The sequence below is a fragment of the Podarcis tiliguerta genome, assembly GCF_965153285.1.
Source record: "Podarcis tiliguerta genome assembly, chromosome: 1".
NCBI classification, from domain to species: domain Eukaryota; kingdom Metazoa; phylum Chordata; class Lepidosauria; order Squamata; family Lacertidae; genus Podarcis; species Podarcis tiliguerta.
Window position 1 is genome coordinate 102,387,813 of NC_139534.1, and position 24,034 is coordinate 102,411,846.

Below are 24,034 nucleotides of genomic sequence, written 5' to 3' on the forward strand. Positions count from 1 at the left end.
AACTCATTGAACAGGAAAAGACTTGCAGCCTTACTGTAACATTTCCCAATGACAACAAGCAATAATTGGCAAAAAAGGCAGAAATGTGGCCTTCTTCTTTCGTCGGTGGTTGCTGCATCACCTTGACATGGAGAGGACTTTTGATGAATTTTAAAATTAATACAAAATATTCTGGTGTTCCAGGAATACACCAACAACTGCAATGAGCATCATTATGCGCTACCCTAAATGCTATCTCTGTCATTTAGAAAGATCTGGTTATTTTGCATGCAGTCCTCAGCGTGTTTACTTAGAAGTAAGCACCACTGAATCCAGGCAGGTTTACTCCCTAGAATCCATAGGATCATAGAGTTTTACACTGACAGGCCAACCCGACTGAGATGTTAGTGTGAAGACTCCATGACAGAGGAACTGTCATTTCCTAAGCCCTCTTGGGCTTAGCCTGACCCAGGTACAAATGTGGCTTTTTACCTTTTTGTTTCTTTTCTTTCTCTATTGAACCTTTTTTTTTTAAAAAAAAAAAATCCATCCCATTGGTTTCAGTGGAATGGAAAATAACTGTCAGCTCCAGGGCCGGGATAGTTTATATCCCTGCCAGGGCATGCCAGGGGAATAGGAGATCTTTGGGGGAGGCCTTGGATCTGTGGGGTCCAATTTGCCAACAACATGCTCCTTTTCAGACCCTTTCATCTCTGGAGCACCATCCTCTGACAGAGGAGTGGTGGCAGCTGAGATTTTCACCACATCAGCAAGGAGGCCTTGTGGGTGCAGGTCTTTTTGAGAGCCAGTGTGGTGTAGTGGTTAAGAGCGGTAGTCTTGTAATCTGGGGAACTGGCTTCGCATCTCCGCTCCTCCACATGCAGCTGCTGGGTGACCTTGGGATAGTCACACTTCTTTGAAGTCTCTCAGCCCCACTCACCTCACAGAGTGTTTGTTGTGGGGGAGGAAGGGAAAGGAGAATGTTAGCCGCTTTGAGACTCCTTAAAGGGAGTGAAAGGCGGGATATCAAATCCAAACTCTTCTTCTTCTTCTTCTTTTTCTCTATGCGTGGAGAGGGAGGTGCACACGATCCAGCTGCCCCTACTCGGGAGCCAGCTGCAGGTGCCAAGAAGTGACGACACACTCACCTGTGTTGCCACTGCTCCCCAGAGGTAGAGGAGCAGAGACAAAGTGATGAGGAGGTCAGCATAGTACAAATGCCCCACCAGGTGTACTGGATTGACTCAGCCATTGCATTTGCACTGCACTGACCTTGCTACCACCTCACCCCTCCACCTCTACCTCCCAGTGTGCAGCACTGATGTCACCAGTCAGACGTCAGGTGAGCAAAACCACCCTGTCATGCCATCTGCTCCTTCTGGGGGACTCGCTAAGTATCAGCTAAAATAAAAAAGGTGAGTTATATGAGGAAATGGCATTTTTCAAACCAAATACATTTACATTATCAGGCTGGAATTTCACAATGACGTATAGGGGGATTTTGTTTCTGATATATTTTACCCGATTTCCATTTTATTTTATTTTATTTATCAGATCTGTGTTTTAAATTTGTAGCATTGTTGCACATTGCCCAGAGGACTAGGTTAATAAGCAACTGGTGGTAAAGTAAATATATTCTTAAGTCTTGGTATTTTTCATATGCTATGAGCATATAACTTTTAAAAACCAACATACAATAATTGAGTTTTAAAAACCACAAGTAAGTGTGGAGGGAAATGTTTACTAATTTTAGAAAGCAGATACAGATCATTTCACTTATTTTAGACTGTTAAGCTTTAGCATGACAGAAAATATACAGAGTGGCATAAAAACTTTCAACAATAAATACTCATTTATCCACATGTGGTGGCAGTGGCCCAAAATCTTTCTCTTTTGGAAAGAAGTATTTCATTAAGTAGGCCTTATCACAAAACGTGATAGCCCTTCAGATCTTAAAACAGCATTTCTATCATATTATTCAGAAATTATTCAACAACTTCATTGGGAAAAAATATTTTATTTGATTTATTGTATTTCTATGCTGCTTTTCATTCAAAGGAATCTCAAAGTGACTTAGAAACAATAAATAAAATAACAATAGCAATAAATAAATAGAAACAATAAATAAAAATAACATAATAGAACATTGTGATACAGCATAAATCATATAAAATAATTAACAAATCATCAATAAAACAATTACAATCTATAAAACACTATTAACAGTAGCAACAAAAAATACACCACAATTACAGCAAAGTCATATTATATCATTAACAAATCAGTAGGGCATTTATAATCCATAAAACAATATTAGCAACATTAACAAAATAGCAACTAAAAAAATGAAGCTTTTAAGTTTATATTAACTGTTAAGTTCACTTTCCATGCCCCCATGATCTGAACTGAACTTTATTCAGTTCATTAAAATATTCATAAAACACACATAATGCCTGTTGTCAACCCAGCTGCACCAGCTGGGGTCCTCAGGTCGTGGGCCATGATGGAGATAGTGGGGCTCTCATACCAGTGGGAAGGTGAAGGTTAACTCCAGGTAGCCTGCTCAGGCACAGTTGCTGAGGAACTCACCCACATTGCTGTCAATAATCAATAGGTCCGTTCCCACTGGATGAAGGAGAGACGAGTCTTCCCTCTTCAGCAATGAGTTGCAACTGCACTCTTTGCAGAGGCTGACCAGGAGGTCCAGCAGCCACTCCAGGCTCAGGATGCTCTTGCTGTGCTGCAGGCCATCCACCAACAGCTGCTCCATCTTCTTCAGCCACACCTTGACTGACATGGCGGCAGAGCAGGAGTCAGCTTCTGAGGGGAGCAAGCAGAGGAGCTAGTCGAGTCCACCAGGCAGGAGGGAGAAGCTGCAATAAAAACACAGAGGGAGCCTCAGCAGGATCCTGGTGGCCTGGATGAGCTCGCAGCCAGTGACTTGGAGCTGTGCTTTGGTCTCAGCATCCAGGCCACTGCCCATGGAAGGCATGGAATGCTTTCCCTCCCAGCCACAATACAGAAGCAAAATATTTCCCTCTCATGCATGGAAAGGGAGCGGCTGAATCTTGCTGATTCATTTCAAACTCAGGAATCACCTCTTCCCAGGTCTTTGGTTGGCTGGTTCATAGAATTTCTTAACCACCCTTCACCATAAGATCCCAGGGCAGATTACAATATAATAATATATTAAAATCAGTGAAAATAATTTTTGAGACTTCTTGTCTCTCCACCAACTTAGGCATGGCTGAGGAAGTCGAGTGACCTACCTTACAGTGGACAGTCCTCTGTTTAAAGGATTAGAGAGCTATCAAGTTTAAAGAAGGTGTCAACTTGCCTATCAACCATTAGCACCTTGACACCAGACCATTGGGTTTCCTGGTCCCTGTCTTCCTCACTTTGATGAGTTGTATTCTATTTCTAGTCCTGATAGACCTACATTGGCTCCCAGTATGTTTCCGAGCACAATTCAAATTGTTGCTGCTGACCTTTAAAGCCCTAAATGGCATCGACCCAGTATGCCTGAAGAAGCGTCTTCACCCCCATTGTTCAGCCCAGAAACAGAGGTCCAGGTCCGAGGGCCTTCTGGTGGTTCCCTCACTGCGAGAAGCGAAGTTACAGGGAACCAGGCAGTGGGACTTCTTGGTAGTGGTGCCTGCCCTGTGGAACGCCTTCCCATCAGATGTCAAGGAAATAAACAATGATCTGACTTCTAGAAAACATCTGAAAGCAGCCCCGTTTAAGGAAGTTTTTAATGTTTGGTCTTTTATTGTGTTTTTAGTTTTCTGTTGGAAGCCACCCGGTTGGGGGGGGGGTCCAGACAGATGGGCAGGGTATAAATAATAAATTGTTGTTGTTGTAAAATGTCCATCTTAAATATAAATTAGCATTTGCAAATTTTGTGGAAACCTTTTTTTGTGATGTGTAAACAAACCCCCTTGTTGTGGCTGTTGTGGAAATGAGAGACATGTGGTTATTGGTGGTGGCACCCAATTTAGGGAATAGCCTCCAAAGCTTCCCTCTTTCCTTTCCTTTCCTTTCCCACTAAAACAGATTCTATTTGTGGGCTCCATATGATGTATTTTATTGCTGCTGTCTGCTGGTGCTTTTTCATGGTTGCCGTCTTACTGGTGTTGCTTGTTTTCACAGTTATTTTAAGATTCTACTTTAGCTACTTTGCTGTTGCTGTTGCTGTTGCTGCATCTGGGATAGCCAGATGCAAAAATATAAAAAGAGGATGGGACTCCACCTGCATCCTTAATACAGAGGAAGGAATTTCAGCAGGTTCCAGCTTGCTAAAATCCCCTCCTCTGCACAACTGTGAGAAATGCAAGACCCCTGTTCTCTTTTGCACCAGGCCTCCCTAGTTGTATATTCTTACCATGGCATGGCACCTTGACTATTCTCTTATATGGAAATATAGGTAGACTTACTTACAAGTGAATGCACTTAGAGCAGTACCTTTACACACTTCTTTCAGAAGATGTTAAGATCTAGGCTTTTGTAGCTCTTCAGGCAAAGATAGTTCCATGTTTACCTTATGGAAGTTTCATAATTCACTGGATATTCATGTTTTATGGGCACTTTAAGTCAAATGTTAGGTCATACTTTTTTATACTTACTATCCGGTGCCAAATTCTCTTCCATTCATAGCCAATGCTTGTTTTATCTTCTGGAAATAAACTTACACTAGATAGGGAGAAAAGATGATTATCCTTAGGCAGCTGAAAAAGCATTTTGATTGTAAGGTTCTCCGGTCTTTTGTAGAATTGTCTAGTGCATAGAATATTTTGGCTAATTGCATTTGCTGCCATGAAAGGAATTGATTAATTAAAATATTAAAGCATTTGAATACAGTTCACATTATTTGATAATGAAGGGAACCTTCTCTTCACCAAGTAATACAGACCATTCATTTATCCTTTATAAAATCACCCTTAAACACATGATGAATCAAATGAAACACAAATAATTGACAACAAGTTTATCAGTAGAACCCTTTTCACCGGAGACAGCTGCAATTAAAATATGCAATGCACAGAAATCCATATTAGCAGAGGATCCTAATCAAACCTCTCTATTGCTTTCAACCATTTTTGCTTTCAACTATTTCCAACCATTTTGTGGTTTTGCAGGCGTGGGAACTTTCTTTGTGCTTTGTCTTTTTGAAGAGTTCAGAATCTTTTAAAATTTAAATTATAAAAAATAACACTGAGATGCTTTATTCCAAACCCACCTTCTGTTAAAAAACAAACCAACCAAAAAAACCCCTAGCATATCTGTAAATAGCCATGTGGAAAACACTAAATGAATTGTCCATTAAATCTTATGCAATCCTTGAACTCTAGATGATAAGGACTTCAATATTATTGAAAAAGCAGATATTCACATCTGCATTAGGTGAAATAACTACTTGTAAGGAAGAACACCAATCACCCCACATGACTACTGTTAGAGGCAACTGCTGAAACTCATTAGCAGAGGCAATTAGGGAAGGGGGAGGGAGAGATTAAAGTAGAGAACTAGCTGTTTTTAAACGAAGTTATGCCTTACACATAAATGATACAGTAGTTTTAAAGAAAACGCTTGATATCTGTCCTCGTTCAGAAGCAATAATGCTTTGCTCCGGCTGCTGTGCACGAAACTCCTTTATTTTCGCAGAGACAAAAGAAACTGCACCAAACCACCAGGGACTTGCCAAACTTTTGTGTGTGTGTGTGTGCATGCACAACATTTTTTAATGCAACTTCCCAAAATTTTGCTCACTGTCTGGATGATACAGTTAACGAGAGGTGGTAGTGCCTCTTCCCACGCTTTTGATAAAGAAGCTGGGCTTTACGTTGTTGTTGTTGAAAAGGTAAACTTTCGGAAAGTTAAACTTTTAAAAAAATAAAAAAATCAAACAATTAGGCAGTCCGTTGCAAAGACCGGCAATTGCTCGCTAAGCATGCTGAATTATTAAAATGTATTGATCTGGGAAGCCAGATTTAAAATCCTGGAGCAGTTTCAGTGGACAGCCCTTGATTGTACTTGCATGTCACACACGGCTCTAATTGGAAGCCCCCCCCCCCCCGGTCATGTGCACGCTTGCTTCCAAGGCATACAAGAAATGATCAATGGGGGGAAACAAGGTCAATTGAGCCAGACTGTGAGTAAAATTAAAATAGTCAAATGTCTAAACATTTTGCTGCAAAGAGGAAATCTGTAGACCCACCCACACCGTATTCTGCAGCAGGGAGAACTCGGGCCACCATTATTCACATACCTCCAAGTAATTTGCAGCCCTCCATACAAACTCCCGTTTCCACTAAGAAATTTGCTATTTCTGCACATTTATTCGCCATCTCCCTCCCTCTCTCCCTCCTTCTCTCTCTCTCTCTCTCCCTTTCTCTCTCTCCCCCCCCCCCCCCCACCTTCCGAAATGCTGGCTAATTGCTGCAATGGCCATTATAAAGAATAATTTTCGCTTAGTGGAAAAAAAGGGAAGGGAATGAAGAGAACATTTTCTGGTTTTGTTCCTCTGCGGAGGCTCTATTCAGGCCCGGCTGAATGCACAGCGTTTCACTGCTACATTTATTATGCTGAGAGGTCAAGTATTACACAGCATCTTGTATGACGCTTTGCATGCTAAGTATTTCACTTCACAAATTGACCCTTCGGTGTACTTACTACATAATGCTTTAAAAACCCTGCTAAAACGCAGGACAATTAGCAATACTTTGCCTCTCGCTTGACAAAGGGGACACCAATGTAGGTGATTGCATTTACAGTGGCGCTTTCTTCCCCCAAACATTTTTGACACATTAAGGTACTTTGGAATTGTGCAATACCAGTCGCCTTGTTGCCTCTGAATGGCTTTTTCCAGCACGCTGAGGCCAGGGAGAAAATCGCAGGCTGGAGTTTTAGGATGAAATGGACAAGAATTTCAGGCGCAGCCCTATGAAGCACCAATTAAGGGGATATTATATCATAAAAAGCTGTAATATCCATTCTCAGCCTTGCGCAGCAGCCAATACAAACCAGGGTGTGATTTTAAAAGGGGGATGTATGGCTTGATCTCTCAAGACTGCTACATTTAATTAGAAGTTCAGGGAGGGGAGGGCGAGGGGAGAATAGCTTGATTAGGAGCACATGACCTGGGCAGGCAACCCACCTCAAGAGGAAGACAGGCCACAGCAGCTTGAGGCAACTACAGGGTCTCAGTGGTTGGCTGCCTGAATAAGGACAGCCTGCTAGATAAGACCAATGGCCCATCTAGTCTAACCAGATGCCTTTGGGAAGCCAGCAAGCAGAATTTGAGCCCAAGAGCACCCTCCCCTTCTGTGGTTTCCAGTCATCAATAGCCCTCTCCTCCATGAATTTGTCCAATCTCCTTTTAAAGACATTTAAGTTCCTCTCTAGTGGGAGGAAGTTACATTTTGCACTGCTTGAAAAAAGTACTTTTGTTTATCCGTCCCGAATCTTCCAACATTCAGCTCCATTGGAGGTTGACACGGTTCAGTGTTATAACAGAGGGAGAAGAACTTTTCTCTAGCCACTCTCAGACACCATTTGGACACACACACAGTTCCCCTTTCTTGTTTCCCCCCAGTATTCATCTCTTAATAAGAAAAATGCCGGGCCCTTTCCATAACCTCTTGCATCACCTTTTAGCAGAGGATGTCACATTTAAATAAACTATCTGGCAGATCTGGAACTTGATGACAGATCTGGAACTATCTAACCCATCTGGCCAGCTCCATTTTGACCTTCAGAGCTCTAGCAAACCTCATAAAATAAGGCTTTTGGTTCAGTAGAGGTGGTTTTTAGGCATGACTTGTTTTATTACTCTTGCTGGTTGTTTACTCTCTTTGATTGCAGGATTTCCATTGTTAGTTACTGTAGTTTTGTGCATTTTTATTTCTTGCTTTGAGTAACCATGCAGGGAAATCATGTGGGTTGGTGTTTTTTTAAGGCTGGAAATAAACAAATGCACCCATCAGCTGTCCACTATGTCAGCCTACAGAGCCTAAAATAGAATGCGCCAACAAGCAATCAGATCTGCTGCAGCAAAATAAAATGCTTCTAGAAGCACAGAGTTCCAAATGACTGGAACAAACCAGCCAAGCCAAATAATGCAGGGAATTATAGAATCATAGAATTGTAGAGTTGGAAGGGACCCCGAGGTCATTCCAATGCAGGAATCTCAACTGAAGCATCCATGACAGATGGCCATCCAACCTCTGCTTTAAAACCTGCAAGGAAGGAGAGTCCACAGCTTCCTGGTGGAGTCCATTCCACTGTCAAGCAGCTCTTGTCAGAAAGTTCTTCCTGATGTTTAGTCAGAATATTCTTTCTTGTAACTTGAATCCACTGGTTCAGGTCCTAGTCTCCAGAACAGAAGAAAACAAGCTTGTTCCCTCTTCCATGTGACAGCCCTTGAGATATTTGAAGATGGTTAAGATATCTCCTTTCAGTCTGCTCTTTTCCAGGCTAAACATACCAGGCTCCTTCAACTGTTCATCATAAGGCTTAGTTTCCAGACCCTTGATCATTTTGTGCCCTTCTCTGTACACTTTCCAGCTTGTCAATATCCTTCTTAAATTATGGTGCCCTGAATTGGACACAGTATTCCAGGTGTCGCCTGACCAATCCAGAACAGAGCAACACTATTACTTCCCTTGATCAGGATTGTATACCTTTGTTGATGCTACCTAGAATAGAATTAGCTCTTTCTTTTGCTATTGCATCACACTGTTGACTCATGTTAATCTTTTGGTCTACTAAGACCCCAAGATCCTTTTCACATGTACTACTGGCAGCCCAGATGTCTGTAATCTTATATTTGTGCAGCCTCAGTGTAGAACCTTACATTTGTCCATAATGAAATTCATCTTGTTAGTTTTGGCCCACTTCTCTAATCTATTCAAGTCAACTTGAATCCTGATGCTGTCTTCAGCAGCATTGGCTACCCTTCCCAGTTTGGTGTCCTCCGCAAATTTGATGAGCATCCCTGCAATACCTTCATCCAAAGCATTTATAAATATGTTGAACAACAATGGGCCCAGGACAGAACCCTTAGGCACTCCACTTGTCACTTTTTTCCAGGATGGTGAGGAACTGTTATTGAGCACTCTGCCTGTGTGGAACATTTTTCACTGTCTCTTATACAGCTGACAGATCCAGGATAGCACCAACAAAACTCTGAGTCTTCCAAAAGGCCATTTGAAGGGCATCTGAAGACCAATCAATGGGTTCAAGAGCTCCATGGAAACATTCCTTTGCTACACCTTTGCCCAATCTAAAAAATAGAGTTGCCACTCTATGCCAGCAATAGAGTGCTGCTTTTAATTGCATCAAGTGAAAATTCACCAGGTGAGTTTCGGGGGGGGGGGGAGAGAGAGAGAGAGAGAGAGATGGACTGGTGAAGAAAGAGGTTTAATTTTTGCCCATCACACAGCTGTGAAAATAGGTCTTCCAGGTTCGGAGAAAAAAATGTAGCAGCCCCTATACTAAGGAATATTGCTGAGATAGTTGCTGTCCAGCTCCACTAATACCTTATTCAAATGGAATGCTTCTTTTCACTGATTTTGTTTTTGCAAAAAAAACGGGGGTAGCCCAGCCTGCTCTTTCAGCCACATACCTCTACCAAACCTGTGCAAAGGTGGGTACCTAGTTTGTGCTTTATATTTAAATCATTGAACTGTACTTGGAGGCCATTGTGTTGAGGTAATAATAATCAACACACAGCCTTGGAAAGGTGCAATGTGTTAGGAAGGCTTTCAGCTTGCCTAATTACCAAGCTTGTTAATCTCCATTTCAGGCTGCCTTAATATGAGCTGGATGGAGAGAGGCCCCTTTCTCACTGTGCTGGGGGAGCTGTAATTTGCATAGCCTGTCTACACATTGCCCTCAAGGGGGGGGGGGCGAGGAGGGGTTTCCAAAGAAAACCCACATTAAACAATGCTTCCCCTCCCCCCTTCCATCAGTGCCCCCGGGGCAATGTTGTTTTCTTATTTACAGCTGCAATCATGGAAACAAACAAGCTTGCATTGCTATTAAAAATTGAGCTTTCATTGGAGACATTTCTTGGAAAAAAATCAGGGTAACAGCAGTTATTACAAAGCGTGCATACACAGCCATATGAGGGCCCTGCCTAGTTGATATTTCACTTCCAGGCTGCTACTTCAAGGAGCAGCTCTTAGAAAAATCTTGGCAAGGAGCCTGAAAAAGTACCTTTAAATAAGCAAGCTGCATTTCTTATGAAGCATCTTCTTCCACTGACGCATCTCCAGGCTATGTGTTCATTTATTTGGAAGCTCATTGGGATTATTACCTCCCTCCCTCCTTCCTCCCCTCTCTCTCCTGGGTGGATTTTTGTGAATTTTACAGCTGTGTTGCTGGCGGAAATTCAACAGATGAAGCTCTTCCCATGACTGCCTCTGTTTGGGAACGTTAAAGGCTTTCATGGGATTAATTCATTATATCGTCCTTAACAATGCTGCTTCTGCTGTTTCATTATCGCTTCAAATAGCTTCTAATAATTCTCAGCTGCGGGCCCACTGTGGTGCTGTGGCTTGACTTGGATCGATGGGATGCAAGTTCCCTCTCAGCCGTGAAGCGAGCTGTATAATGTTGAGCCAGTCATTATCTCTCTCCTTGACATACCTTACAAATGTAGACTCGCCATGGACAAGTTTAACGATATTTGGAATTCATTTGGAATTCATTTTTGTAAATGCCAAATTAGATTAAGGTCTGGTTAACTATAATAACAAGCCCGCCCCCTTTTTGTAATGTACACAATAAATATATATATATATATATATATATTGTTCTGTTCTGTTTTTTAAAAGCATACTATTTCTTGTTTCTTCAGTTTTTTGTGTCTGTGCACTTGTTTCTGCCCACTCGTACTTTTGTACTTTTTATTTTTCAATAAAGAATATAAAATTAAATTAAAAAATACCTCACATAATATCTGAAAGTTCTTCCTGATGTTTAGTTGGAATCTCCTTTCTTGTAACTTGAAGCCATTGGTTTGAGTCCTCCAGAGCAAGAGAAAACAAATTTGCAGATGACACCAAACTGGGAGGGGTGGCTAACACCCCAGAAGACAGGATCACACTTCAAAACGACCTTGACAGATTAGAGAACTGGGCCAAAACAAACAAGATGAATTTTAACAGGGAGAAATGTAAAGTATTGCACTTGGGCAAAAAAAATGAGAGGCACAAATACAAGATGGGTGACACCTGGCTTGAGAGCAGTACATGTGAGAAGGATCTAGGAGTCTTGGTTGACCACAAACTTAACATGAGCCAACAGTGTGACGCGGCAGCTAAAAAAGCCAATGCAATTCTGGGCTGCATCAATAGGAGTATAGCATCTAGATCAAGGGAAGTTATAGTGCCACTGTATTCTGCTCTGGTCAGACCTCACCTGGAGTACTGTGTCCAGTTCTGGGCGCCACAGTTCAAGAAGGACACTGACAAACTAGAACGTGTACAGAGGAGGGCAACCAAAATGGTCAAAGGCCTGGAAACAATGCCTTATGAGGATCGGCTAAGGGAGCTGGGCATGTTTAGCCTGGAGAAGAGGAGGTTAAGGGTTGATATGGTAGCAATGTTCAAATATATAAAAGGATGTCACATAGAGGAGGGAGAAAGGTTGTTTTCTGCTGCTCCAGAGAAGCGGACACGGAGCAATGGATACAAACTACAAGAAAGAAGATTCCACCTAAACATTAGGAAGAACTTCCTGACAGTAAGAGCTGTTCGACAGTGGAATTTGCTGCCAAGGAGTGTGGTGGAGTCTCCTTCTTTGGAGGTCTTTAAGCAGAGGCTTGACAACCATATGTCAGGAGTGCTCTGATGGTGTTTCCTGCTTGGCAGGGGGTTGGACTCGATGACCCTTGTGGTCTCTTCCAACTCTATGATTCTATGATTATATGATTCTATGATTCTAGGCTTGTGCCCTCCTCCATATGACAGCCCTTAAGATATTTGAAGATAGCTATCATATCTACTCTGTCTCCTCTTTTCCAGGCTAAACATACCCAGCTCCCTCAACCGTTCCTCATAAGGCTTGGTTTCCAGACCCTTAATCATCTTGGTTGCCCTCCTCTGTACCATAGCTGTCAACGTTTCCCTTTTTTTAAGGGAAATTCCCTTATTCCGAATAGGATTCCTCGCAAGAAAAGCTATGCTCTGTACACGTTCCAGCTTGTCAACATCCTCCTTAAATTTTGGTGCCCTGAATTGGACACAGTATTCCAAGTGTGGTCTGACTAAGGCAGAATAGGTAAAGGTAAAGGGACCCCTGACCATTAAGTCCAGTCGTGGCGTGGGGGTTGTGGCGCTCATCTCACTTTATTGGCCGAGGGAGCCGGTGTACAGCTTCCAGGTCATGTGGCCAGCATGACTAAGCCGCTTCTGGTGAACCAGAGCAGCACACGGAAATGCCGTTTACCTTCCCGCCGGAGCGATACCTATTTATCTACTTGCACTTTGACATGATTTTGAACTGCTAGGTGGGCAGGAGCAGGGACCGAGCAACGGGAGCTCACCCCATCATGGGGATTTGAACCGCCAACCTTCTGATCGACAACCTATGTGTAGCTACGCTCCAAAGAATTAGAGAGCTGGAGCTCTTCTTGGAAGCAACAGAGCACACCGTCTCCACCAAGGAGGAGCAGGGGATTCCCCTGAGAAGGAGGCTAGTTCACCAACACAGGAGCCAGATATATGGAGAAACGTGACTCGAAGAAGTAGGAGGCCCAGGGTTCGCTCTGATTGTTTAGAAATACACAATCGCTTTGAGGTCCTCTCCCCTAGCATGGAAGACGAAGAGCTGACTCCATTTGAGGATCTCTCCCTCATTACAGTCGATCAGGTATATGAAGACGAGCAGCAAAGTCAGTCCTCAGGGAATGTGCAGGCAACCTTGGAACGGACAACTCACGGAAGAACCCCGACCAAACCTAAGAGGAGGTGTGTAGTGGTGATAGGGGATTCCCTACTGAGGGGAACAGAAGCAGTAATCTGTGGGCCTGACAAGATGTCTCGGGAAGTGTGCTGTCTCCCCGGGGCTAAGATCCAAGATGTAACTGAACGACTGCAAGGAATCATAAAACCCACTGACAAATACCCTTCCTCTTGGTTCATGTGGGAACCAATGACACTGCAAGCAATAGCCTCCAGAAGATCAAAAGAGACTACGAGGCTCTGGGCAGGAAATTGAAGCAATTAAATGCACAAATTGTCATCTCATCTGTCCTCCCAGTTGAACGAAGTGGCCCAGGGAGAGAGGGAAAAATAGTGGAAGTGAACAGCTGGCTTCGCAAATGGTGTAAACAGGAATGGTTTGGATTCTTAGATCACGGACTGCAGTTTCTTGAAGATGGACTTCTGGCAAGCGATGGGCTGCACCTCACAACGGTTGGGAGGAATGTTTTTGCCAAAAATCTCAGAAACCTCATCAGGAGGGCTTTAAACTGACTAATGTGGGGGAGGGAGACAGTGCTCCTGAAGGTAGGAGTCTATCAATTGATGAAGATGATCATCCAAATGTCATAGACCAAATGGAGCAAATCCTTAAATAAGAGACACGGGGGAATGATTAATGGACTTCAATGTCTATTCACTAATGCGCAAAGCATGGGAAATAAACAAGATGAGCTTGAGCTCTTGGTACAGCAAACTAAATATGACATAATAGGCATCACTGAAACCTGGTGGGATAAGTCCCACGATTGAAATGTAATAATGGAGGGATACAATCTATTTCAGAGAAACAGACCAGACAAGAAAGGAGGAGGAGTGGCGTTATATGTCAGTGAAGAGATCCAAGATTTAGAACCTCAAAGCCAAAGTGAGAGCATTTGGGGCAAAATTAAGGGAGAGAAGAAGAACAGTGACCTCATTGTGGGAGTTTACTATAGATCCCCAAGCCAAACAGAGGACATAGATGATGCCTTCCTGGAACAGATGGCCAAGCATGCAAAAGGAAGGGAGATAGTAGTAATGGGGGACTTCAATTACCCGGATATTTGTTGGATGTCAAACTCAGCCAAGAGCATAAGGTCAAACAGATTCCTCACTGGCCTTGCAGACAACTTCATTGTCCAGAAAGTGGGAGAAGCAACAAGAGGAACAGCCATTTTAGATCTGGTCCTAACCAATGTTGATGACCTGGTTAGTGGGGTAGGAGTGGAAGGATCATTAGGCGCGAGTGATCATGCTCTTCTGAAGTTTACTATATAGCGGAAAGGAGCAGCCAAGCATACTAGGACTCAATTTCTTGACTTTAAGAAAGCCGACTTCATAAAACTTAGGGAAGTGCTGGGTGAGATCCCATGGACAGTCATACTAAAAGGAAAGGGAGTTCATGATGGCTGGGAGTTTGTTAAGAGGGAGATAGTAAAAGCACAACTTCAGGCAATACCAATGAGACGGAAACATGGAAGGTGCCTAAAGAAGCCAGGGTGGCTATCTAAAGAACTTTTAACTGAGTTAAGATTTAAAAAGGATGTGTACAAAAAATGGAAAAGGAGGGAAACCACCAAAGAGGAATTCAAACAAATAGCCAGCACGGGTAGACACAATGTCAGAAAAGCTAAAGCACAGAATGAACTCAGGCTTGCTAGAGAGGTTAAAAGCAACAAAAAAGGCTTTTATGGGTATGTTCGTAGCAAAAGGAAGAACAAAGAAACAGTGGGGTCACTCAGAGGAGAAGATGGTGAAATGCAAACAAGGGACACAGAAAGGGCTGAACTCCTCAATGCCTTCTTTGCCTCAGTCTTCTTCGATAAAGAAAACAATGCCTGACCTGAAGAATTTGGAGCAAATGATTCAGCAGAGGAAACACAGCCCAGAATAACTAAGGAGATAGTATAAGAATACTTGGCTAGTTTAGATGTATTCAAGTCTCCAGGGCCAGATGAACTGCATCCAAGAGTATTAAAAGAACTGGCAGATGTGATCTCAGAACCACTGGCAGTCATCTTTGAGAATGCCTGGAGAACAGGCGAAGTCCCGGCAGACTGGAGGAGGGCAAATGTTGTCCCTATTTTCAAAAAGGGGAAAAGAGAGGACCCAAATGATTACCGCCCAGTCAGTCTGACATCAATACCAGGGAAGATTCTGGAGCAGATCATTAAGCGAAAAGTCTGTGAGCACCTAGAAAGGAATGCTGTGATCACCAATAGTCAGCATGGATTTCTGAAAAATAAGTCATGTCAGACTAACCTGATCTTTTTGACAGAATTACAAGCCTGGTAGATGAAGGGAACACAGTGGATGTAGCCTACCTTGATTTCAGCAAGGCATTTGACAAGGTGCCCCATGATATTCTTGTAAAGAAGCTGGTAAAATGCGGTCTTGACTATGCTACCACTCAGTGGATTTGTAACTGGCTGACTGACCGAACCCAAAGGGTGCTCATCAATGGTTCCTCTTCATCCTGGAGAAGAGTGACTAGTGGGGTGCCACAGGGTTCTGTCTTGGGCCCGGTCTTATTCAACATCTTTATCAACGACTTGGATGATGGACTCAAGGGCATCCTGATCAAATTTGCAGATGACACCAAACTGGGAGGGGTGGCTAACACCCCAGAGGACAGGATCACACTTCAAAACGACCTTGACAGATTAGAGAACTGGGCAAAAACAAACAAGATGAATTTTAACAGGGAGAAATGTAAAGTATTGCACTTGGGCAAAAAAAAATGAGAGGCACAAATACAAGATGGGTGACACCTGGCTTGAGAGCAGTACATGTGAAAAGGATCTAGGAGTCTTGGTTGACCACAAACTTGACATGAGCCAACAGTGTGATGTGGCAGCTAAAAAAGCCAATGCAATTCTGGGCTGCATCAATAGGAGTATAGCATCTAGATCAAGGGAGTAATAGTGCCACTGTATTCTGCTCTGGTCAGAATACAGTTCTGGGCACCACAGTTCAAGAAGGACACTGACAAACTGGAATGTGTCCAGAGGAGGGCAACCAAAATGGTCAAAGGCCTGGAAACGATGCCTTATGAGGAACAGCTAAGGGAGCTGGGCATGTTTAGCCTGGAGAAGAGGAGGTTAAGGGGTGATATGATAGCCATGTTCAAATATATAAAACGATGTCACATAGAGGAGGGAGAAAGGTTGTTTTCTGCTGCTCCAGAGAAGCGGACACGGAGCAATGGATCCAAACTACAAGAAAGAAGATTCCACCTAAACATTAGGAAGAACTTCCTGACAGTAAGAGCTGTTCGACAGTGGAATTTGCTGCCAAGGAGTGTGGTGCAGTCTCCTTCTTTGGAGGTCTTTAAGCAGAGGCTTGACAACCATATGTCAGGAGTGCTCTGATGGTGTTTCCTGCTTGGCAGGGGGTTGGACTCTATGGCCCTTGTGGTCTCTTCCAACTATGGAACTTGGTGGCCACAGGAGGCAGTGATGGCAACCAACTTGGATGGCTTTAAAAGAGGATTGCATCACATTCATGGGGGGTAAGGCTATCAAGGTGTATTAGCTGCAATGGCTGTGTTCTACTATCAGAGGCATTATGCCTTTGAATACCAGTTGCTGGAAATTACAGGAGAGCAGAATGCTCTCGTGCTGAGGTCCTGTTTGTGAGTTCCCTACAGTCATCTGCTTGGTCACTGTGTGAACAGGATACTGGGCTAGTAGCATCACTGGAATGATCCAGCAGGCTCTTTTTAATGTGTTACTGCTCCAGTGACATAATGGGTCAGTGTATCTCACGCCCACCTAGGGACAGCTGTGGACAGGATTCCTGCATTCCAGAGGGTTGAACTAGATGATGCTCACGCTCACTTCCAGCTCTATCTACATTCTCATTTGTTGTTGTTGTTTAGTTGTGTCCGACTCTTTGTGACCCCATGGACCAGAGCACACCAGGCATTTCTGTCTTCCACTGCCTCCTGCAGTTTAGTCAAACTCATGCTGGTAGCTTCGAGAACACTGTCCAACCATCTCGTCCTCTGTCATCCCCTTCTCCTTGTGCCCTCTATCTTTCCCAACATCAGGGTCTTTTCCAGAGAGTCTTCTCTTCTCATGAGGTGGCCAAAGTATTGGAGCCTCAGCTTCAGGATCTGTCCTTCCAGTCAGCACTCAGGGCTGATTTCCTTAAGAATGGATAGGTTTGATCTTCTTGCAGTCCATGGGACTCTCAAGAATCTCCTCCAGCACCATCATTCAAAAGCATCAATTCTTCGGCGATCAGCCTTTTTTATGGTCCAGCTCTCACTTCCATTCATCACTACTGGGAAAACCATAGCTTTAACTATATGGACCTTTGTTGGCAAGGTGATGTCTCTGCTTTTTAAGATGGTTTGTCATTGCTTTTCTCCCAAAAAGCAGGCGTCTTTTAATTTCGTGGCTGCTCTCACCATCTGCAGTGATCATGAAGCCCAAGAAAGTAAAATCTCTCACTGCCTCCATTTCTTCCCCTTCTGTTTGCCAGGAGGTGATGGGACCAGTGGCCATGATCTTCATTTTTTTGATGTTGAGCTTCAAACCATTTTCTCATTCTACATTCTCATACCCTCCAACATTTCTCCAATGAAAATAGGGATGTCTCATTCCATAATGATAAGTGCACTATTTATACCCCACACATCTTACTGGGTTGCCCCAGCCACTCTGGGCAGTTTCCAACTTACATAAAAACATAATAAATAAATCATTCAATTATTTTTTTTAATAAAAAACTTCCCTATACAGGATTGCCTTCAGACGACTCGGGAGTCAGATAACTCCACACCCTCCAGTATTTCATCATCTGAGGTCCTTCCTTGTGTGTCTGCTCTGCAAGAAGCCTGGAGGGTCGCAACACAAGAACGGGCCTTTTCTGTGGTGCCTCCCTGCTTGTGGAATACTCTCCCAAGGGAGGCTCACCTGGCACCTTCCTCTTCTCCCAGGCCTTTGGCTAATCAATCAATCAATCAGTCAGTCAGTCAATCCCATCTGTCCTCCAAGGAGCACCAGTCTCATTGTTCTCCTTCCCCCCTCCCCCATTTTATTCTTACAACAACCTTGTAATGTAGGTTAGGCTGATAATGAATGAGTGGCCCAAAATCACCCAGTGAGTTTCATGGCTGAGTGGGGCTTCCACTTCCAGTATCTGGACTCTGTGGAATGTAAACAGAGTCCTGTCACTGCAAGCAGCTGCACAGTGAGGAAACAGAAACTAACACTTTCTACTTTGAGCTTAGGCTTGAATTCTCAAAAATCAGGTCTTTCCTCCTCCCTAATAAAAGCTTAACAACTTTGCCCTGCACCCCTAAAAACGGGTCTTTCCTCCACCCTAATAAAAGATCAACAACTTAGACCTGAACCCCCCCAAAAGGGGGTAGAGCACTGCCAGTTTTTAATTCTGAGAGTAGATTGCAGTCTCTCGGGAGTTGGCCACCCCTGCCAACCCAACCTTTCTCAACCTTTGGTCCCCAGATGTTGTTGGACTACAACTCCCATCATCCCTGACCACTGGTCCCGGTAGCTAGGAATGATGGGAGTTGTAGTCCAACAATATCTGGGGACCCAAGGTTGAGAAAAGGTGCCGCTACACCACAATGGCTCACCTTTCCATCTATGTCATAGTTTTGTACTTGATGTGCAGTTTTCCTTAGCAGGCACATCTGGCATCATCACTCTGCGCCATGACTTGGCCCCAGCCCCAGATGAAGCAACATGGTGAAAATGAAAGAAAATGGGCAAGAGGAATAAGCACATTAACATGGAGGGAACTCTTTCTCCTGTCAGCTGAATCTCATGTTTATGTTGTTAGTATTGCTGCTAAGTCAAGACATTCATTGATAAAGTATTTCAATTAACTATAAAGACTCACACAGCTAATCAGTTACAACTGACGTACATTTGGGCTAAATACCTATAATTACAGTTGTTTCACACCTGAGTCCCTGTTACTGATGTTGTGTAACAAGCAGTCCTGATTGCTGACATCAGCCCACTTAATGTGCCTGCATTTATGTCATAATCAGATAAAATCAAATATAGAGTTAATAGTAAAACTTCTAAAACACAAGGCAAAATCCACTGGCAACATCTCCTACACAACCCCCATTAAAGCGAATGGAAAGTCTAGAGGGCAGAAGTTCTGAGATGATTGCACCCGCCGTCACTAAGATATTTGAGAGGAAGCAGTGCATGTACAAAGTGTTTTATGATTTATAGTTCTCCACTTAATGATTATCCAAGAATCTTATTCTACCCACTATTTGTTTGTTTAGCAAAATTTACCATTTTTTTCCATGTACAAGACTAGGTTTTCCCCCTTAAAAATAATGTCAAAAATTAGGGGGCGTCTTATACTCTGAGCCATCTTCACCCATTTCCTTAAATCTGAGTCCCTCAAAATAGGGGGTGTCTTATACATAGGGACGTCTTATAGATGAAAAAATACAGTATATACCGCTTGATTGCATTAACGCTTCTAAGTTTACAAGAAATATTTAAGATATTTCTTAAATATTTAAATATTTAAGAAATATTTAAATGATCGATAAAAACTGTTATAAACAAGGTAAATCATTTTAAAATAATTATTACTAACAAGAAGAGGAATTAAAACACATCAACAGTTTGGGAGAGGAAAATAAATAAATAAATAAATAAATAAATAAAATAAAAATACCAGTTTGGTTAGGCTTGCCTAAACAAAAATGTTCTAAGCAGTTGCTGAAAATGGTCTTTCATAATTAAAGAATCCACTAACCCTTTTTATTTTAGCCCAAGGATGGGAGTCTCAAGCCCATAGGGCAAATGTGGCTGCCCGAGCCTCTGTGCCTGGCCCTCGGGACTCTTCTCAGGCCACACCCCTTCTCCAAAGGCCACACCCTTGCCAGTCATGCCTGGCACCCTCTTGGACTGCTTGTGTCTGGCTGGTATGTGTCTTTGAATCCCCACTTGGCCATGAAGCTCACCTTGGGCCGTTCCCTCGCTCTCTCCTAACACTAGAACTTGTGGAAATCCAATGAAGATGAATGTTGGAAGATTCAGGACAGGTTTTTAGAAAGTATTCCTTCATGCAGTGCATATTTTAACCGTGGAATTTGCTTTCCGCAAGATGCAGTACTGGTCACCAGCTTGGAACTGTTTAAAAGAAGATTAGGCAAAGTCATGGAGGATAAGACTATGAAAGGCCATTAGCAATGACTGCTACTTACTAGCTCCACTGGCAGAGGCAGTATTCCTCTTTAATACCAGTAACTGGGTATCGCAAGCAGGAAGAGTACTGTTGCGCTGAAGTTCTGCTGGTGGGACTTCCATGTGCATCTGGATGACAGCTGTGAAAACAAGATTTTGGACTAGGTGTGCCTTTGGTCTGATCCAGCAGGGCTCTTGAATGGCAATAATGCCTCTTGCTTGCCTAAATGCAGAGTGGAGAGGTGAGTGCAGGTGACTTTTGTGTGGCCAGAATGTAGGTCAGATTATTTATTTTTATTCTTTATTAAATTTGCACCCTGCTCTTCCTGCCCAATGAGCTGATTGAGGTCATTTTCCATGGATCTGTTCATTGTTTTCTTCTCACTTATGGAATGTAACCCCTGACAAGTTCCTCATTAGGGAATGTGACTCTGAGGCTGAAAAAGGTTTCCCACCCTTCTGTTTGTCACAACCTCACCCCGTGCGAAGCAGACACATTATCTTGGTTTGATGCTTTTAGAAATCACACATATCTCTTGAGATCCTGGCATTTGTAATTCAGGGACTGAATGAAAGGGCGGGGGCTGCCTGCCAAAGAGAAATAATATTCTGGCCTAGTCCTGAGAAAAATGGATATGGAGAATCAGTTAATGGAGGGGGAAACTGTAATAAGTGAAAAGGTTCCAATTGCTAAACAACAATATAGTGTATGCCTTTTTCTGACTAGATCCAGAAGTTGCAGGAGAAATAACACACCCTACTGGATGTTCACTGCAATACTCTTTGAACCAAGTCAAAACTTTTCTGCCTGCCTGGGCATTTAAAGTCAGGCTTGTCCTACAATAGCCTTACTATCTTTAATGTTCTCTGGTTGTGTTGCATTGTTGTAATGTTTTCTGGTTGTGTTGCATTGTTTTTATTGTATTATATAGTTCAGGCACAGGCAAACTCGGCCCTCCAGATGTTTTGCGACTACAATTCCCATCATACCTGACCACTGGTCCTGTTCGCTAGGGATGATGGGAGTTGTAGTCCCAAAACATCTGGAGGGCGCAGTATGCCTATGCCTGATTGTATCACCATTCCTGGTTATATATTGTTCACTGCTCTTGTGATGGGCTGTCTATAAACAATTCAGTTCTGCCTTCTTTACATTCTGTCTTTTTTCTTTCTGCATTTCTCCAATCCCTTCTCTCTTCTCAAGAACCAGGGAAGTTATCGCTGATTCTTCAGTTGTTGTTGCTTTTTAAAATCAGATTACATTTGAGGAAAACCTGCATACCTAGAGATTTGAGGTTCACTATGGAGACCTTAGGATTACAAAGCATTCACAGAATTTAAATCGATCGATGTTAGGTCTGAATGGACATGATTAGACCACAGGTCCAATATTTCTCTAAATATATGCAATCTCACTCTAATTCATTAGTTTTAAATGCATAACTTAATGGAAGTTTTTTTTCCACAAGAACTTAGTACAAAATGTTTCTATTCTGTTCCGTTCTATTTAACAAAAGCTATTCTGGTATTAAAATACCAGAGCCTTGGAAAGTGACTTTCCATTCCCATCCTTCAAACTTATCCTACCTATTCTATTTGTCTTTTACCTCTTTAGCTTTCCAACTATACAAGGCTTCCTTTTGTGCTTTAATGCTTTCCTGCCAACCATTAGCGGTGAAATACATTTTCATGCAACTCTGCCTTTTGTATTCCCCTACTTCCTTTTCTGATTTTTGATGACCATCACATTTATTGGCAATGTTTAATTAAAGCTAATATATGAGGAAGAAGTGGGGGGAGGACACTGACATAATTGAAAGATTTTGTTTCCCCTTTGGAAATTTTAATAATCTCTATTAGCTCTCACTTGTTTGAATCAATCCTCATGAGATTGGATACAGGTAAATAATACCCATAAGACAATGGAGACAATGTGCTATTTATATTGGGTTTTATTCCAGGAATAATTCAGTGGAAGTTAATGGTATAAAAGAGTCTTGATGGCAGTGGGTGTGTGCATAAAACAGAAGGAAGAAAAATTTATTAATTCATTGATTGCAGCTTATAATATGGATTTCTTATTACACGTCTCAGGGAAGACATTCTCCTGTACGTTCTTCTGCATTGTTAACAGCAGAATGAAAGAAAGTGGTTTGGGAAACCAATTCCATTTATGTTTTGGATTTATCGGAGTCATCCTCCTACTGGAGCTTTTTTCTTTTTCGTCACTGTTCTGCGTCAGCTGCCTACATCCTGCCCCAGCTCTGAAAATTTAAAGTCTGCTTCATAAGATGTCTCATTTTGCCCTAATGGATTAGGCCTGGGCTCAGCTACTTCAAGCGGACTGACAATGATCTAGCAATCTTATCACATAGAGTCATTATATTCTAACAACATCTATGGAGGAGGTTCTGTGTCCCTTTGTGTACTGAAGGAACACAGGGTCTTCTCTGTGGTGGCTCTCACATTGTGGAATTTCTCCCACTCTGCTCCACCCCACTGCACAGAGACATCCATTAACTCCAAACTAACGATAGGGTCGGGGGGGGGGGGGTTAAGTCTCTGTGACATAATTTGAACAGGATTTCATTTTAAATTGACCTTGTTTTCATTACATGGTTTATTCCATCCTTTCAAGATGGTCAGGGTGGCATACAAAATTATCCCCTCTTCCCATGTTATACTCATATCTGTGGCCCAACATCACCCAGTAAGCATCATGGCTAGTATCAAGTCTTGGTTTTCAAGCCCTCCCCAATCATTTTTTCCTTTTGTTCTCCCCTAGCAAAATAGTTGCATTCTTGTACAATGCACAAAACAGCTGCTATTCTCCCAGACAAACAGGTCCAGTGGCAGACTGAGCTGCAAATCTAATAAAATGTAGTATAAACACTGACAACTGGGAAACACTGGCCTGCAAGTGCTCTAATTGGAGAACAGCCTTTACCAAAGGTGTCATGGGCTTTGAAGACACTCGAACTCAGGACACAAGGAAGAAACGTGCTAAGAGGAAGGCACGCTTGGCAAATCCACACCGTGATCAACTCCCACCCGGAAACCAAGGTCCCCATTGTGGAAGGACATGTGGATCCAGAATTGGCCTCCATAGTCACTTACGGACTCATTGTTAAAACTGTGTTTATGGAAGACAATCTTACTCGGCTACGAGTGATCGCCAAAGAAGAAGATGGTGAGGAAGTGGACATTGTACATATTTAATACCTACAGTTGCAAAATATGGCTAGAGTGTTTTTTCCAAATGAATTCTGTAACCAGACACTATATCAATATACACACAGACCACACCTGGAGTAACCAGTTCTGGGCACCACAGTTGAAGAAGGATATTGACAAGCTGGGACATGGGCAGCGGAAGGGGACTAAGATGATAAAGGTCTGGAAAGCAAGCCTTATGAGGAGCAGTTGAGGGAGTTGGACATGTTTAGCCTACAGAAGAGAATATTGAGACATGATATGATAGCCATATTCTATTATCTGAAGGGCTGTCACACAGAAGATGAAGCCAGCTTGATTTCTCCTACTGCAGGAAGTGGGACACAAACCAATGGATTGAAACTACAAAAAAGGAGTATGGTTAAAACTGCTCAACAGTGGAATGGACTCCTTTGGAAGGTTGTGACTCTCCTTCATTAGGGGGTTTTAAACAGAGGTTGGGTGGCCATCAGTCAACGATTCTTTAACTGTGATTCCTCATTGCAGGAAATTGAACTAGATGACTCTTGGGATCTCTTCCAACTCTACAGTTCTATGATTCTGCCTTTTGTTTTTCTGATATATTTTGTCATGAGAAATGAGTGTGCCTGTAAGCCATCACTGATAATAAATAAATAGGGCCATTGATTGATTTATTATTCAAATTTATATCTCACCCTTCATCTA

At 42.7% G+C, this 24,034-nt stretch overlaps 1 long non-coding RNA gene across 2 annotated transcripts in view; it reads right to left on the minus strand.

Annotated features, from left to right (window-relative positions):
* Positions 1-2,218: 2,218 nt before the first annotated feature.
* Positions 2,219-24,034, minus strand: part of LOC310683692 — a 48,944-nt gene continuing 27,128 nt past the window's right edge. The window contains exons 2-3 of one of the 2 annotated variants that reach the window (XR_014514493.1): positions 4,602-4,668; positions 2,219-2,799 (exon numbers count right to left, since the gene is read on the minus strand). This is a non-coding gene — a long non-coding RNA (uncharacterized lncRNA). Of the gene's footprint in view, positions 2,853-4,601; positions 4,669-24,034 lie in introns of both variants that reach the window. The other variant, XR_014514494.1, reaches the window with a different exon arrangement.